The sequence below is a fragment of the Scyliorhinus torazame genome, chromosome 1, assembly GCF_047496885.1.
Source record: "Scyliorhinus torazame isolate Kashiwa2021f chromosome 1, sScyTor2.1, whole genome shotgun sequence".
NCBI classification, from domain to species: Eukaryota; Metazoa; Chordata; class Chondrichthyes; order Carcharhiniformes; family Scyliorhinidae; genus Scyliorhinus; species Scyliorhinus torazame.
In genome coordinates, this window is record NC_092707.1 from 380,982,310 (window position 1) to 381,001,314 (window position 19,005).

At 46.5% G+C, this 19,005-nt stretch overlaps 1 long non-coding RNA gene across 1 annotated transcript; it reads right to left on the reverse strand.

The window, feature by feature from the left end:
• Positions 1-6,385: 6,385 nt before the first annotated feature.
• On the reverse strand, positions 6,386-18,777 carry LOC140408959 (uncharacterized). Its single transcript, XR_011940252.1, has 2 exons — positions 18,714-18,777; positions 6,386-7,200 (listed from the first exon to the last, which is right to left on the reverse strand). It is a non-coding gene; the product is annotated as an uncharacterized lncRNA (long non-coding RNA).
• Between the last annotated feature and the right edge of the window lie 228 nt (positions 18,778-19,005).

Here is a 19,005-nt window from a genome sequence, read left to right on the forward strand (position 1 = left end):
TATGATTCTACAGTCTTCTGTAACCTACCCAGTGGCCAGAGAAGAACTGGATTAGGGGGCCCTGCAATCTCCTCCCTCGCCTCCCACAGCAACCTGGGACACAATTTGTCCGGACCTGGGGATTTCTCCACTTTTAAACCTGCCAACACCTCCAATACTTCGTCCTGCCCTATGACAACTTGTTCAATAACCTCCCAGTCTCTCTCCCAGAGTTCCATACCTGCTCCTCATTCTCTTGGGTGAAGACAGATGTTAAATATTCATTTAACACCTTACCAATGTCCTCTGGCTCCACCCACAGATTCCCCCCTTGGTCCCTAATGGCCCCACTTTTTTCCTAGTTAGCCTCTTCCCATTGATATACTTATAGAATATATTTGGAGTTTCCCTACTTTTACCAGTTAGAGATTTCTCATATCCCCTCTTTGCTTTCCTAATTGCTTTCTTAAGGTCGATCCTGCACTTTCTGTACTCCACTAATGCCTCTGTTGATTTGCTCCCCTTGTACTTACTAAAAGCCTCTCTTCCTTCTCAATGTAACCTGAATATCTCTGGTCACCCATAGTTCTCAGGGCTTGTTATTCCTTCCGATGACCCTAGAGGGAACATGTTGGGCCTGTACCCTCCCCATTTCTTCTTTGAACACCCCCCACTGCTCTTCTGTAGATCTCCGACCAGTAACTTGTTCCAATTTTGAAGAATAAAGGGATTAAGGGTTATGGTGTTCGGGCCGGAAAGTGGAGCTGAGTCCACAAAAGATCAGCCATGATCTCACTGAATGGCGGAGCAGGCTCGAGGGGCCAGATGGCCTACTCCTGCTCCTAGTTCTTATGTTCTTATGTTCTTATCTACCTTGGCCAGAACCTGCCTTATTTTACTAAAGTCTGCTCTCCCCCAATCCAAGACCTTTTTCTGCAATTTGTCTATTTCCTTGTCCATAACAAACTTAAATTGCAACATGTTTTGGTCGCTTACACTAAAATGCTCCCCCACCATCACATCAACCACTGTCCGGATTCATTCCACAGAATTAGGTCCAGCACTGCACCATCCTTTGTTGGACCCTCCACACGTTGAGCTAAAAAGTTCTCTTCTTTACATTTTTCAAACTCTGTTCCATCTAACCCTTAACACATTGACTATTCCAGTCAATGTTGGGGAAGTTGAAATCACCCACTATAATACACACTTCTGTAAATTGCGTATATATTTGCTCCTTAATTCCCCTCTGACTATCTTGGGGTCTACAATAGCAATGCGTCTGTCCCTTTTTTATTCCGAAGCTCTACCCACAAAGCTTCATTTAATGCCACCTCCAAGATATCATCTGTCCTTACTGCAGTAATTGACTCCTTAATTAATAGTGCAACGTCTCCCCCTCCTTTGCCTCTTCCCCGGTCTCTCCTGAAGATTCTGTATCCCAGGATGTTAAGCTGCCAATCCTGCCCCTCCCTCAATGATGGCTACTATTTCATAATTCCACGTGTCAACTCTCACCCTTAACTCATCTGTTTTACCTGTAATACTCCGGGCATTAAAGTAGAGGCCATTCAGCCTCGTCTTACTCTCCTGCAACTTACTACCACTGTATTCCCTCTGACTTGATTGTTTTTCTGTGATACACCGTGTGCCTATTCCGCTACAGTCTGCGCCCCCCCCCCCCCCCTTGCCGAATTAGTTTAAACTCCTCCCAACAGCACTAGCAATCCCATTAGCAAGGATATTAGTCCTGCTCTGATTCAAATGTAGACCGTCCCGCTTGTCTAGCTCCCACCTTCTCCAGAAACCATCTCAGTGGTCCAGGAATCTAAAACCCTCCCTCCTGCACCAACTTTAAGACACGCATTCATCTGTGCTATTCTCCTATTTCTATACTCGCTAGCGCATGGCACTGGGAGTAATCCAGAGAGGTCCTGCTTTTTAGTCTACAACCTAGCTCCCTGAACTCCTGATGCAAGACCTCATTCCCATTTATACCTATGTCATTGGTACCAATATGTACCATGACCTCTGCCTTATCACCCTTCCCTTTCAAGATACCCTGCAGCCATTCAGTGACATCCTGGACCGTGGCACCAGGGAGGCAACACACCATCCTGGAGTCTTTTTCACGACCACAGAAGTCCTATCTGAGTTCCTGACTATGAAGTCCCCTATGACTATTGCTCCTCTGCGCTTTGACCCTCCCTGCTTAACAACAGAGCCAGCCATGGTGCCACTGCTCTGGCTACTGCTGCTGTTTCCCCCCGATAGGCCATCCCCCCAACAGTATTCAAAACAGTGTACTTGTTCAAAAGCAGGACAGCCACCAGGAATTCCTGCACTGACTACCTGCCCCTTCGAACGGTCACCCATCTCTCTGCCTGCACCTTGAGTGCGACCACGTCTCTATAACTGCTATCTATGACGCTTTCCACCATCTGCATGCTCTTAAGTGCACCTAACTGGTGCTCCAACCGAACCATGTGATCTGTGAGGAGCTACCATTGGGTGCACTTCCTGCAGACGTAGTAACCCGGCACGCTGGAAGCGTCACTGACCTCCCACATCTCACAGTTAGAGCACTGCACCCCTATGACTGACATACCTAGCACCAATTAATTAAATCAAAATAAATTTAGTACTGAATAATTACTTACATTAAAATATACTTAGTAAATTTAAGTTGAAATTAACTATATGGTCCCTTCTGCTAGATTTCTCCGATAAATATTAAATGCTAAATGCACTAATCTCCTAGTTACTCCTCTACTTAGTTAATTACTCTAGTTTTTCAAATTTAGAACAGATTCCTGAGGTAAGTTATTTATACTGACTGTTCCGAAGCTCCTCCTCATCAGGTTTGCACCAACACTGCACTCTGCCGACTGGGCCGTGAATCCCTGAGGTAAATTATTTATACTTACTGTTCCGAAGCTCCTCCACCCTGAGTTCGCACCAAATCTGCTCCCTGCTGATGTGTTTGATTAACTCCAATTTTCTATGGCCCTTCTTTGCTGGTCCTTGTTACTACCAATTAGAGTCCTTACAGATAATAAACCACAAAACTCATTCTCAAACTGTAATTGATGAAAGTTGGGAAGACTTACCGACCTTGTCCACTTCTTACCGATCAGCTCTCTCCCTTATAGCCTCAGCTGCAGCAGGGCAAGACTCCTCTCTGAAGATTTGAAAGTTACAAAGCAAGGAGGAAAAGCAAAGAGCACCTCTTCCCGTTCTGCATCAAATTCCCACTCTGCTTCAAATTCCCAAGTTTAAACCTCAAACTTCACTCTGCCTGTGCACTCACTCCTCCCACTGCTCGTGCGCAAAGCTTACTCTGAGTGCACTTTGAAGCTCTTTACTTAAATAGAGCTGAGGCTGTTTGAGATGACACACACACACCAATTAAGCTTCAAATGATGTAATCAACACTTCTTGCCGGCTAATCAGGCTTCAGGAGATTGACAGAAAAGTGCCACTCAGGTATTTGGGCCAGTTCCTTATTAACCCTTACTAACCTTTTAACTGGATAATTAAACTGATAGAAAATGAAAATGAATAGACTTACCAATTCAATCACCGCTCGGCTTCAAATTCCCAAGTTTAAAGCTTAAACTGTTGCTGCTTTGAAGCTGGAGGACCTTTGATTGACTGTCCAGTGCAAAGAACCCACCCATACGTCCTCAATTTCACTGGACTACTAACCCAGGGACCCAGGTTAATGCGCTGGGGACATGAGTTCCATCCAGTTCCATTTGAATGGGCAGAGCACTATCTTCTCACGTGCATCCTGGGAAAGACTGACTGTTCAGGGTGGCTGTCCCACTGCCTGTTCTGAATTTCAGGCGCTTTGAGGCTAAAGCCCAAATATATTCTTTTTATTATTACATGGGGCTTCGACATTTGTTGTCCATCCCTAATTACCCTTGAGAACAGTGAAGAGTCAACTACGTGTAGTGATATGCATCACTGTAAATACACAGGGGGTTAATGCAAATACACTAAGACTAGATAAACACTAGAGGGAGCACCAGAGACATCATGACACACAGACATTCAACCAATAGGTCAGTAAGATAGGACACGACCAATGGGCAGTCAAAACACACACAGAGGTGACACTACCACAAGGGGGCTACCCATATAAAAGGATACAGCACAAATGATCTTTCTCTTTCCAGTGGAGACACTTAGTGAGTACAGACAGGGTTGATTGAAACACATCACACCCACCACGTGGATTGTAGCAGACTGGTTAGTTAGTCTGAGTAGCTATAGCATGATTAACAGGAGAGTCGAATCCAAGTAGGAGAATTGTTAATAGTTTAACAAATGTGTTAAAGCTAACTCCAAGTCTGAACCTTCCTTTGTCAGAGTGTACATCAAGGAAGCAGCTTATGCTACGTCAAGAGCATAACGAACCACTACGCTGTGGGTCTGAGAGTCACATGCAGGCCAGACAGCTTCCTGACTTCAGGAAGCTTCCTCTCCCTCCATCACCCACTTGCGGATCACTGCCACATTGGCTGCCCAATAATAACCACCCAGATTCGGCAATGCCAACCCTCCTCTATCTCTGCTACGCTCCAAGAACCCCCTCCTTACCCGCGGGGTCTTGCTCGCCCACACAAATCCCGTAATGCTCTCGCTTACCCTCTTACAAAAGGCCTTAGTGATCACAATTGGGAGGCATTGGAATACAAAAAGAAATCTCGGGAGGACCACCATTGTAACCGACTGTACCCTACCCGCCAGCGAGAGTGGCAACATGTCCCACCTTTTTAAATCCTCCTCCATCTGTTTCACCAACCGCGTCAAATTAAGTTTGTGCAGTGCCCCCCAGCTCCTAGCTACCTGAATCCCCAAGAATCGAAAGCTCCTTTCCGCCCTCCTCAACGGTAAGTCATCTATCCCCCTTCCCTGGTCCCCCGGATGGATCACAAAGAGCTCACTCTTTCCCACATTGAGCTTATAGCCCGAAAAGTCTCCAAACGCTTACCAATTTTTACAGATGCACCATAGAAAGCATCCTATCTGGCTGCATCACAGCTTGGTACGGCAACTGCTCGCCACAAGACTGTAAGAAACTGCAGAGGGCAGGAGATACAAAAGTCTGAGAACATGCACTAACAAATTCAAAAACAGTTTCTTCCCCACTGTTACCAGACTCTTTACTGACCCTCTTATGGACTGAACTGATCTCTCCACGAATCTTCTCCACTGAGTAGTACTACACTCCGTTTGCTTCACCCGATGTCTATGTCTATGTATTTACATTGTGTAGGGGATTTTCACAATAACTTCACTGCAGTGTTAATGGAAGCCTACTTGTGACACTAATAAAAATTATTATTATTTATCGTATGTATGTTTTTCATGTATGGAGTGATCTGCCTGGATTGTATACAGAACAATACTTTTCACTGTACCTCGGCACACGTGACAATAAACTCAAATCCAAATAAGGACAGCAGATTTCCTTCCCAAAAGGACCACAGTGCGGCAGAGAGGTTTTTACATTAATGATAATTTCACCATCGCCATTACTGAGACTAGCTTTGGATTCCAGATTGTATGAATTGAATTTAAACTCCATCAATTGCTGTAGTAGGATTTGAACCTATGTCCCCAGAGCATTAGCCTGGGACTCTTTAAGACTGAGATAGATAGGTTCTTGATTAATAAGGGGATCTGGGGTTGTGGGGAGAATGGGGATGAGAAAAATATCAGCCATGATTGAATGGCGGAGCAGATTCGATGGGCTGAGTGGCTTAAATCTGCTTCTATATCTTACGGTCTTATGCTCTTATTAGAGCAGTGACATTACTGCACCCTAGTTTTCACTTGCTGTGGGAGGAACCAGCTAATATAGAGTGAAGTATGCTTTTTATTTTTGAAGTTGTATTGATGGCCGTGCTGCATACTGTAACAAACTTTTTTTAATCAGAAATTCCTCGTGCCAATACATTGATATTCTGCTTACTGAAGCGTGCAGTGTCTGGATATATTTATTGCAAATACGATGTGATGCAGTGGGAGAGGTGTCGTCACAGTGGTTTTGTCACTGAATTTATAATCCCGAGACCCAGGATAATGTTCTGGGAAACCGGGTTCGAATCACGCCAGGGAAGATGGTGAAGTTTGAATTCAGTAAACTCTGGAGTTAAAAGTCTAACGATGATCATGAAACCATTGTCCTAAAAACCCATCTGTTCATTAATGTCCTTTTGGGAAGGAAATCGACTTCTGCCGTCCTTACCCAGCTGGCCTGCATGTGCCTCTGAGAAACTGCCCTCTGAAAAGGCCTAACAAGACACTCAGTTATTCGGGATGGGCAACAAATGCTTCCGCAATGACACCCAGATCCCAGGAACAAGAAAAAAAAAAGAGTGTGTGCCAGACATTCATTCTCTGAAAGGTTTATTCTACAGTTGAAATAACACTGTTTGAAAGACCAAATTCCTCAAGTTGCTTGTTTTAATAAATGCTCTCCTTGTCCACATCTGTCTCCAGTGCTAACCACCAAATGTATGCAGCGTCTTCCCCCTCACAGGCAACTCCCAATTTTTCCAATCTCTAGTCCGATGCCAGGTTCAAAATGACACGTACGTTCACCTAAAAGCCAACTTCAGTTCCAGACGACCTCTGCGAACTGCTTGATCTTTGCTTTCAGCAACATTGTTCCTTTGAATGGAGTTATTACCTTGTTGATATGATACCCTTTCTATGTGCCCTAGGTAGAATGTACCATTATCTTGCATGTTTGTAGTTTTTGAGTAAGAAATATGCCGCCTTGTGTGAAACTGGGGCACATCTAGGTCCTGGGATGAATTGCGGAGGGCAGGGAGGGCAATTGGAGGAGTGGGAAAGCAGGACTGCAAACGTGACAGGGCCCACTTCTGCCCCAAAGCTATGGCTGCGGCCATTTCTGCTGGAGGTGCAGTTCTGTAACGTCCTGATGTATCAAAGGGAAGCCGGGCTGGGGGGGATTACATCAGCTACCAGAATTCCCACTCATGCCAGCTCTTCTGCTTGAATATACTGGGCAGTGATCGGGTTCCAGCTCTCAGCACAATGCGACATTGAAAGTGTGGGCCACGCAAAGGATTTGTGGCGTGAACTGGTCTGGGAAGAACGTTCAGCCTCAGTGAAACTGGTCCTCTTAAAATGGTAATAAAAACAGAAAACGCTGGAAAAAGTCTGCAGGGTTGGCAGCATCTGTGGAGAAAGAAACAGAGTTAAGGTTTCGCGTTGATATGGCTCTTCTTCAGAGCTAAAGAGCGGGAGAAATGTTGTGTTTTTAACCTTTATCAGCTTATATCATAATTGACTGATCAGTCTCCCACTTAGAATAGCCAAGTGTTACGACCAGCGTATTCTGGCGCATGCTTAGGGGGGTGTCTTCTCCACACCAGCCATGGCGGAGCCTTACAGGAGCTGGCGTGGAAGGAAGAAGTGCCCCCACGTCACAAGCCCACCTGTAGATCGGTGGTCACGATCGCGGGCCAGGCCACCGTGGGGGACGCCCCCCGGAGTCGGATCCCCCCCCCCGAGGACAACCCCAGCCACCATACCTGCCAGTTCCCACCATGTGGGACCATGTTAATCCACGCCAGCGGGACTGGCCAAAAATGGGCGGCCGCTCGGACCCCAAGGAGCCCGGAGAATTACCGAGGGGCCGCTGCCAACGGCCCCCGACCGGCGGGGGTTCAGAGAATCCCGCCCCTTGTCTGGATGCACAGGGAGGGGTTCCATTATTCTTCAGGAAAACACGCTGTCGCCTTCCTGTCAAGCGCTATCTGTACATTCTCAGCCATCTTTGGAGTCCGTGTCTATTTTAAAATATAAAACTCAGGGGCGAAATTCTCCGGAAACGGCGCGATCTCTGCCGACTGGCGCCCAAAACGGCGCAAATCAGACGGGCATCGCGCCGCCCCAAAGGTGCGTAATGCTCCGCATCTTTGGGGGCCGAGCCCCAACAATGAGGGGCTAGGCCGGCGCCGGACGAATTTCCGCCCCGCCAGCTGGCGGAAAAGGCCTTTGGTGCCCCACCAGCTGGCGCGGAAATGACATCTCCGGGCGGCGCATGCGCGGGAGCGTTAGCGGCCACTCACGGCATTCCCGCGCATGCACAGTGGAGGGAGTCTCTTCCGCCTCCGCCATGGTGGAAGGGAAAGAGACCCCCCGGTGGGGGGTCGGAGAATTTCGCCCCAGGTCTTTCTAAAAGTTCAATCTTTCTGTGTATAAATCCAGGGTTTGTTCTCCATCATCATAACATCCGGGCACACGCCTGGATTACGTGAATTATCTAAAGGAGGACCTCCTGCAGGCTGCCAGTGGGAGAGCAGTGATAATCAACGGAGAAAAAACCGGTGTGTCCAGTAAAGATGTATGATATTCCTAACTTTCAACATACAGGAAGAGATTTTCCTGGTTATCGACAAAGGCTGATGTTGGGCAGGGAAAGCAGCGTAAAAGCTATTTGGGGACTTCCGTTGGATTATCCAGGCTTTCTTGCCTGCCGAAAACAGGGGCAGAGAATCCCAGCCCTCATCTCTGAACACACTTCTGGAATGTCATTAAAATGCAAATACCATGGGTGGAAAACTACTCCTTGAAAAGGTATTCAAAATGCAAAATAACTTGTAAATTTACACGTCCGATTGCCTGGGAATTTACCAAACCTTAAACTCAATGGGCTGTTTAAAAGGCCTGCCACAGCACAGTTAGACCTTGTTCCAGTAAAAACAAAATACAAAGACCCTCCAGCCCCCATCCCTCACATGTTTCACCGTCCAAACACATCCCATGTCCCACCCATGGCACCTCATGCCCCAATCCACTCCCTGTATCCCCTTATGCTAAGCTCTGCCCTTCCACCCATCCTAACAGGCCCCTCATGCCCCTACGCTAAGCACTGGCACTTCCATGCCCATTGATCCACTTTCTCGAACCAATGAACATCACACTTCAAAGTTGTATATGTAAAAGAAAACTTTGAAAAATTGTAATACATTATACCTTTCTCCCATTAAGACTTAAGAAAAAGTCTGGCTAAGCTAATATAAATGGCAATCATCCAGGCCCCTTTGAAACCACTGACTTATGTCAACAAACACAGTGAAGTTGACAACAAAGATCAGAGAGCCTGAGTTACCGAGATCAGAGAGCCTGAATGCTTCCACTGGGGAGCAATTATTCTCGTATTTTAGTGGCTGAAGGGTCAAATATTAGAGGATACCAATTTAAGGTGAGCCAATGGTGACATGAGGAAAAGTATGTTTATGGAATGAGTGATTTGGATCTGGAAGGCTCAGCCTGGCAGTATGGTGGAGGTGTGATGCCACTGGGACTTTCTAAAGGGAGTTGAATAAGTACTTAAAGAGAAACAAATTGCACGGTGGTGGAATGGGAATAGCCAAGCTGTTCTTTCAGGGAACCAGCAAGAACATAATGGGCCAAATTACATTCTTCTGTGCTACGATAATTTTATGATAAATTACATGCAGCAAATGTCTCCCATAACACATGGATCCCCAGTTCAGCTGATTGTGAACTTATTGTCAAATGATGACAAAAACTAAAACGAGTACGTACTTGCCGTTTTGGATTTTATGGGGTGGGAAGTTGGCGGGGGGAGGGGGGGGGGGGTGGTTCGGGGCTGGGGGCGCGGCAGTGAAGGAATCCATTATGGCTCTATGTCTTTTTAATGAGGCATTAAACTGAGACTTTGTCTGCTTACTCGGATTGCTATGCAAGGTACCATGACACTATTTCGAAGAGGAGGTCCCCTGTGGTCCTGGTCAATATGCCTCCCTCACTAAAGGCAGATTATCTGGTCATTAATCACCCTGCTTTCTCTGCACCAATTGGTTGTAACAGTGTCCACCCTTCCAAATGGAACTTTGTTGGTGGTAATGTGCTTTCAGATGTCCTGAGATCATGACAGGTGCTGTATAAATGATGGTCTTTCATTCCGTGACAGAAGAATTCAGCTGATGTGCAATACTCCATGACAATGTGGAATGAGGTCTGGCGCAAAGTGAAATTGCTGCCAGCAATATGCTTCGCTCCACGGATGTTACACTTGAGACACAGCCCAACTAACTTTGATTGCATCTGCAAGATTAATCTGTATAGGTGTTAAATTGGTACCACTAAGCCTCAGCTACTTGTGAAAATTGTGGGTCCAAGGTTCAGGGCAGAATTTTGAGCAGCACCATTAGAGCTCACACTCTGGTGCAGTACTGAGGGAGTGCTGCAATGTTGGCAGTGCTGTCGTTCAATTGAGAATTAAACTGAGGCCCGACTTATCCTCCCAGGCAGACTTTAAAGATTCTGTTGCAGCATTCAAAGAAGAGCAAAGCAGTTGTTTTGGTATCCAGGCCAAATATATATATACTTCCTGAAAAAAATGAGTACTGTTCATTTGTCTGATTGTGAAAAATTGGCTGTGTTTCCTACATTACAAGATTCATTACAGCTATTCGAAACGTTGCCAGAAGTCTTAAAGTTGTGAAAAGTTGGAATAAGTATGAGCTCTTTCTAAGAAAAAACTGTGAACTGAAATTAGTCCGTCACTTCTTTCCTGCATTACAACAGTGACCACACTTCAAAAGTAAGTCATTGGCTGTGAAGAGCTTTGAAGCCTCTGGTGGTTGTGGCAAGTGTTGGATGTTAGTTGTTATTGGCTAAAAAACAATTGCAGAGACATAGATATGTCTGGAGATTAACTGTGTTTTTGGAGGAACATAACTATTTACAGACTACATGTCATACTTAGTCTGAGCCGTGAGCTTTCTGCCTTTTGACTCTTGGTCAAGTGTCTCCTACATCGTCATGTGGGTGGTACTATTTCCCCAGTGCCGTACATTAACCCTGAACTCCTAATTCTACATCCCCCCCCCACCCAAGTCTTTGTCCAAATATATTTTACATTTATATTTACACATTAACCCCTTCTCCCCGCCAAGTCTCTGACTTCATAGGTTAATTGGTCAGGAGGTTTCACGACTCTCCCTGGTAATGACCTTGTCAGACTTGGGAGATCAGCAGTCTCCCTTTGAACATAGAACATAGAAAATACAGCACAGAACAGGCCCTTCGGCCCACGATGTTGTGCCGAACCTTTGTCCTAGATTAATCATAGATTATCATTGAATTTACAGTGCAGAAGAAGGCCATTCGGCCCCCTGAGTCTGCACCGGCTCTTGGAAAGAGCACCCCACCCAAACTCAACACCTCCACCCAACACCAAGGGCAATTTTGGACACTAAGGGCAATGTATCATGGCCAATCCACCTACCCTGCACATCTTTGGACTGTGGGAGGAAACCGGAGCACCCGGAGGAAACCCACGCAGACACGGGGAGGACGTGCAGACTCCGCACAGACAGTGACCCAAGCCAGAATCGAACCTGGGACCCTGGAGCTGTGAAGCAATTGTGCTATCCACAATGCTACCGTGATGCCCTTAAGAACAAATAAATCTACACTATATCATTTTACCGTAATCCATGTACCTATCCAATAGCTGCTTGAAGGTCCCTAATGACCTCTGTTCTTTGACTTGGTTGGTTTTGGTAAGAATTGCAACACCTGGTGCATCGTCCGTTTGACTCTCGACATCTGGTGAACGTGGAGAGGATGTTTGCACTGGTATGAGAGACTAGAGGGTGGCCAGGGAAAGGGTTGGCCCACTGAAGGATAGGCAAGGGAATCTATGTGTGGAGCCAGAGGAAATGGGTGAGGTACTAAATGAATACTTTGCACCAGTATTCACCAAAGAGAAGGAATTGGTGGATGTTGAGTCTGGAGAAGGGTGTGTAGATAGCCTGGGTCACATTGTGATCCAAAAAGACGAGGTGTTGGGCGTCTTGAAAAATATTAAGGTAGATAAGTCCCCAGGGCCTGATGGGATCTACCCCAGAATACTGAAGGAGGCAAGAGAGGAAATTGCTGAGGCCTTGACAGAAATCTTTGGATCCTCACTTTCTTCAGGTGATGTCCTGGAGGACTGGAGAATAGCCAATGTTGTTCCTCTGTTTAAGAAGGGTAGCAAGGATAATCCAGGGAACCACAGGCCGGTGAGTCTTACGTCAGTGGTAGGGAAATTACTGGCGAGAATTCTTCGAGACAGGATCTACTCCCATTTGGATAACAAATGGATGTATTAGTGAGAGGCAGCGTGGCTTTGTGAAGGGGAGGTCATGTCTCACTAACTTGATAGAGTTTTCCGAAGAGGTCACAAAGATGATTGATGCAGGTAGGGCAGTGGATGTTGTCTATATGGACTTCAGTAAAGCCTTTGACAAAGTCCCTCATGGTAGACTAGTACAAAAGGTGAAGTCACACGGGATCAGGGGTGAGCTGGCAAGGTGGACACAGAACTGGCTAGGTCATAGAAGGCAGAGAGTAGCAATGGAAGGATGCTTTTCTAATTGGAGGGCTGTGACTAGTGGTGTTCCGCAGGGATCAGTGCTGGGACCTTTGCTGTTTGTAGTATATATAAATGATTTGGAGGAAAATGTAACTGGTCTGATTAGTAAGTTTGCAGACGACACAAAGGTTGGTGGAATTGCGGATAGCAATGAGGACTGTCAGAGGATACAGCAGGATTTAGATTGTTTGGAGACTTGGGCGGAGAGATGGCAGATGGTGTTTAATCCGGACAAATGTGAGGTAATGCATTTTGGAAGGTCTAATGCAGGTAGGGAATATACAGTGAATGGTAGAACCCTCAAGAGTATTGAAAGTCAGAGAGATCTAGGTGTACTTGTCCACAGGTCACTGAAAGGGGCAACACAGGTGTAGAAGGTAGTCAAGAAGGCGTACGGCATGCTTGCCTTCATTGGCCGGGGCATTGAGTATAAGAATTGGCAAGTCATGTTGCAGCTGTGTAGAACCTTAGTTAGGCCACACTTGGAGTATAGTGTTCAATTCTGGTCGCCACACTACCAGAAGGATGTGGAGGCTTTAGAGAGGGTGCAGAAGAGATTTACCAGAATGTTGCCTGGTATGGAGGACATTAACTATGAGGAGCGGTTGATTAAACTCTGTTTGTTCTCACTTGAACGACGGAGGTTGAGGGGCGACCTGATAGAGGTCTACAAAATTATGAGGGGCATAGACAGAGTGGATAGTCAGAGGCTTTTCCCCAGGGTAGAGGGGTCAATTACTAGGGGGCATAGGTTTAAGGTGCGAGGGGCAAGGTTTAGAGTAGATGTACGAGGCAAGTTTTTTTACACAGAGGGTAGTGGGTGCCTGGAACTCGCTGCCGGAGGAGGTGGTGGAAGCAGGGACGATAGTGACATTTAAGGTGCAACTTGACAAATACATGAATAAGATGGGAATAGAGGGATACGGACCCAGGAAGTGTAGAAGATTGTAGTTTAGTCGGGCAGCATGGTCGGCACGGGCTTGGAGGGCCGAAGGGCCTGTTCCTGTGCTGTACATTTCTTTGTTCTTTGAATGGCGGAGCAGCCTTGATGGGCTGTGACTAATGTTCTTTAGGGAACAAAATCTGCCGTCTTTACCCGGTCTGGCCTACATGTGACTCCAGACCCATAGCAATGTGGTTGACTCTGAACTGCCCCCTCAAGGGCAACTAGGGATGGGCAATAAATGTGGGCATAGCCTTTGACGCCCAAGTTCCATGCATAAATTAAAAAAAGACGCATGGCCTAATTCTGCTCCTATGTCTTATGGTCTTATGGTTTACCCAAATGTATAATGGAAGGTTCTCTTATCTGGATCTTGACCTGACCCTCTTTTCCCTCCCTTTGCTTTTATACATCTCTTAATTCGATGTTTCTCTCCCAAGACTGGAGCATGTGGGTTTATCTCTCTCCGTGTTCCCCATCCTTGTCTGTTAAGTTGACCCTGGTTCCATTTGACAGTTTTATCTACTTTTCTTTACTTCTGGAGTGACGACTCCTTGTAGTCTCTGGCTCGTGACGTTTTGGGTAATCCTGGATTACTGCTTCTGGAAACAATTGTGTAGACAGGCCATAAAGCTGTGAGGGAAGCATTTGATCAATACCTTGTTTTCCCTCAAACTCCAATTACCCTGGTGTAGCAGTAAAGTCAGTGTCTTCCAACAATTCCGTTCTGTCTGAAGTTCTGGACGGTTTTGACTGTTCGCAACCTGGACAATCACTTTTGGTGCGTGGACAGGTGTGGATGCACTTACGAAGGTGTCACCCCTGTCAGCTAAATGTGATACTGTATCAATGTCTTCCATCACTTGAGTTTCATCTTCCACTAGCTCACCAAACTCACAGTGATGAAGAATCAGAGTCGCTCTCAGGTACACATTGGCCCAATTGGTTTGTTACCATTTGAGTAAGGACAAGTTCATTCTCTGTCAGCTGGATATTGACTTGAAAAGGGATGACTATCTGCTTCTGTGAAGTGTTTTGAAAAACCAGCACTAAAGACCCAATCTAGATCATTCGTGCATTTTGACAGTTTGAGGGGCTCCAATCTGATATCAGCACTATCTCAACGAGGTTGTGGTCAGCACAGGTGTTTTGGCTCAGAAAAGAAAATTTCTAATGGTGAATAATGTAATGTTTCCAGTATCTGTTTGTTCCTGTATTAGAGTGTTGCTTCTAACATGCCTCTGATTTGTTATTTGATCTCTCCTGGGCCATACAACTGGGTTTCAATTGTACTCAGCCATAGGTTTGCTAGCCACCGTTCATTATCAACCAAGGTTGTTACACTTGCTCCTGTATCCAATTTGAAATGAAGTCCATTGACACAAAGTGTCCAGAAAGTGTATCTTAAATCGTTGATCTTGTTTGGGAAACATTGTTGTTCCACATCTGGCCGAGATTTCTCTACTTCATTAATGGCCTTCTCTGCAAAGATTCTCTCATTCCATAGAATCATATAATTTACAGTGCAGAAGGAGGCTATTCGGCCCATCGAGTCTGCACCGGCCCTTGGAAAGAGCACCCCACTTAAGCCCACGCCTCCACCCCATCCCCATAGCCCAGTAACCCCACCTAACCTAACCTTTTTGGACACTAAGGGTAATTTATCAAGGCCAATCCACCTAACCTGCACATCTTTGGACTGTGGGAGGACTGTGGTGTGCAGGTGCAACAGATGATTAAGAAGGCTAATCGAGTTTTGTCTTTCATTGCTAGAGGGATGGAGTTCAAGACTAGTGAGGTTATGCTGCAATTGTATAGGGTGTTGGTGAGGCCGCATCTGGAGTATTGTGTTCAGTTTTGGTCTCCTTACCTGAGAAAGGACATATTGGCACTGGAGGGAGTGCAGAGGAGATTCACTAGGTTGATCCCAGAGTTGAGGGGATTAGATTATGACGAGAGGTTGAGTAGACTGGGACTGTACTCATTGGAGTTTAGAAGGATGCGGGGGGATCTTATTGAGACATCTAAAATTATGAAGGGAATAGATAGGATAGATGCGGGCAGGTTGTTTCCACTGGTCGGGGAAAGCAGAACAAGCCTCAAAATAAGGGGAGGTAGATTTAGGACGGAGTGTAGGAGGAACTGCTTCACCCAAAGGGTTGTGAATCTCTGGAATTCCTTGCCCAGTGAAGCAGTTGAGGCTCCTTCTTTAAACATTTTTAAGAAAACGATAGATGCCTTTCTAAAGAATAAAGGGATTCGGGGATATGGTGTACGGGCCGGAGAGTGGAGCAGAGTCCACAAAGATCAGCCATGATCTCATTGAATGGTGGAGCAGGCTCGAGGGGCCAGATGGCCTACTCCTGTTCCTAGTTCTTATGTTCTTATGTTCTAAACCGGAGCACCCGACGGAAATCCACACAGACATGGAGAGAACGTGCAGACTTGGGTCACTGTCTGTGCGGAGTCTGCACATTCTCCCCGTGTCTACTTGGATTTCCTCCGGGTGCTCCGGTTTCCTCCCACAAGTCCCAAAAGATGGGCTTGTGAATTGGACATTCTGAATTCTCCCTCTGTGTACCCGAACAGGCGCCGGAATGTGGCGACTCGGGGCTTTTCACAGTAACTTCATTGCAGTGTTAATGTAAGCCTACTTGTGACATTAATAAAGATTATTATTATTATTTTAGTTCTGCACATCTTTCCAAAGTGTCCAAACCTTCTACAATGAAAGCATTCTGCAGTGCTTATAGGATGCTATCAGCGTCTATGGGCTTTTTGGCACCACAGCGCTGGCCTGGTTTAATGGCATCTTGAACTTTTGTCCCATAAAGTGCCTTATTCCCTGGAGTGTCTTTTGTTTAATAAGCTGTATTGTCACTGGGGGTGTTCTGAGACATGGGGCGAAATTCTCCAGAAACGGCGCGATGTCCGCCGACTGGCGCCCAAAACGGCGCCAAATCAGACGGGCATCGCTCCGCATCTTTGGGGGCCGAGCCCCAACATTGAGGGGCTAGGCCGACGCCGGAGGAACTTCCGCCCCGCCAGCTGGCGGAAACGGCCTTTGTTGCCCCGCCAGCTGGCGCAGAAATGACATCTCCGGGCGGCGCATGCGCGGGAGCGTCAGCGGCCACTGACAGTTTCCCACGCATGCGCAGTGGAGGGAGTCGCTTGGTGGAGACCATAGCGGAGGCGGAAGGGAAAGAGTGCCCCCACGGCACAGGCCCGCCCGCGGATCGGTGGGCCCCGATCGCGGGCCAGGCCACCGTGGGGGCACCCCCCGGGGCCGGATCGCCCCGCGCTCCCCCAGGACACCGGAGCCCGCCCACGCCGCCTTGTCCCGCCGGTAAGGTAGGTGATTTCATTTACGCCGGCGGGACAGGCAATTTATCGGCGGGACTTCGGCCCATCCGGGCCGGAGAATAGAGCGGGGGGGCCCATCAACCGGCGCGGCGCGATTCCCGCCCCCACCGAATATCCGGTGCCGGAGACTTCGGCAACCGGCAGGGGCGGGATTCATGCCAGCCCCCGGCGATTCTCCGACCCGGCGGGGGGTCGGAGAATGTCGCCCATGATTTGTCTTCCTCTCTTCGTATGGCTCTAACTTATTGACAAACCTCTGGCTCTCTGTCTTATCATCTCCAAAGTTAAACCTTCTTTGGTTTGCAGCAGGTCAGATAGGGTGTTGTCGGTACCCACAACTACGATGTGATCTCATATCAGCTCAGTTGTCAGATCACCACATTTGCAACCTTCAGCCAGTTGAGACAGGTAATTGATAAAGGTATTGACAGGTTCACCAGCTTTCTGCACCCTTTTGTTAAACTTGGCTCTTTCTAATATCTAGTTACTCTGTAAATTAAAGTAATTATCAAAGGCTTTAACGACTTCTTTGAATTTGTCTGTGTTTCAGTAATTCCTTGCTTTGCTATCACATCATCAGCAATTGCCCCAATAGAGTATAACAACGTATTGACTTATTCAGCGTCTGGCTTATTATTTGATCCGCTTTTGGTTCTGAATCTTAAAAATCTCTTCCACAGTAGTGACCGCTCCAATGCCTGCTCTGACCCTTCCGTGTGCCCAAATTGGTCGGGCAAGGTGAATTTGGAATCCATAGTTGTTTTAATCTTTTAAGAGATTTGGTGGGTTTTTTTATAAGTTCTTGCAGTAATGGATTTCCCCTGTGTTTATCAGCATTTCACGGATAACCTCTGCAGTTGGTGACCCTCTTTGGTAAGTGTTTCTAAACTTAGGAGAATTTTGAAACCAATCACTGGAAATTACTATTAAGTTCCATTAATTACTTTTCCCCCATTGGGAAGTCTTGTTTAAGCAGCTATTTTAAAAGAAAACTGCTACCATGTGTAATGGTGTTAACGTGGGACCCGGGCTGTGGGGTGTATGGAAACCTATACTCACTAACAATGCAATCTGCCCATTGCTATGCCATTAACTTGGGATTGTTCATGGTTTGCTCCTCCTTCTTCAATTATCGGCAGGTTCTTTGATTCTGCTGCTGGATCGGGATTTTTCACGGATCACCACGTGATTTTAGTAAACACAATGGTTGATTTTTCTCCCCTCTGTCTCTTGGCCTCCACATCTTCCTTGGGGCTCATTTGGTGATTTTCAACGGTCTTATTCAAGTCGGTTTTGTCACCTTTTCTTATCAGGTCAGAATTGCAAACTTTGTAAAAGTTGATTTTCAAGATTCTGAGGCCCTTCTCTGCTGCTACTATATGTAGGCTGCTTGTTCCTGGCTAAGAAACAGTAACAGAGACATATCTGAACAGTAGCTGGTTTATTGAAACCACTATGTCCAACTATTTACAAATATACAGTGAAGTCACCATAGTCCCAGAGGACCATAGGCTGCTGTCTCCTTTGAGGGGGGACTGGTGGTGATCTAACCTGAGGGTCAGCACACCTCAGGCGAGGGGCAAAGTTGAGAAGTTCATGAATAACGTCAGCCGGTACGGGGATTGAACCTGCGCTGTTGGCCTCGCTCTGCATCACGATCCAGCTGTCCAAGCAACTGAGCTGAACCAACCCCCAACATATATGCAAGACTACAGGTGTTATTCAGTTAAGCCATGGGCCATCTCCTTCTCAACTCTTGGTCAAGTATCTCCTCCATCATCATATGGTCAGCAGTGTTCCTCCAGTCTCACTCATGGATTCGTTCAGCCCTGAACACACTTATACCGCAGAAAGAGCAATAGAATTGCAAGACTTTCCTTTTCTTTTTTATTTGATGCATGTTTTTATGAGACACTTATCATTCAGAATAGTTTTTCACTGATATTGAGGGGGATGTTGAAATCGAATTATGAATGATTTACTTACAGAATACAACTTTGTCATCACTCCTTCGGAAAAATGAGACATCCGTGCAAACGTCTTTGATATGGAAGAGATGACTTGGTATCTTTGCCTTTCAAACAAACAATTCGAGGCATGGATTCGATTCTTTCGAGTTCATCGCGGGTTCTTGACGTTTAAAAGCACAGGATTGAGAGGGGCTGGGTAAACTCCAGTCAGTGTGTAATTCTCCAGCTCCACGTCAGCAATTCAGTTGCTACCATCAGAGACAAGAGTATATTTAGCTCCGTGATTTACACTTGTGACCTTAATCCCC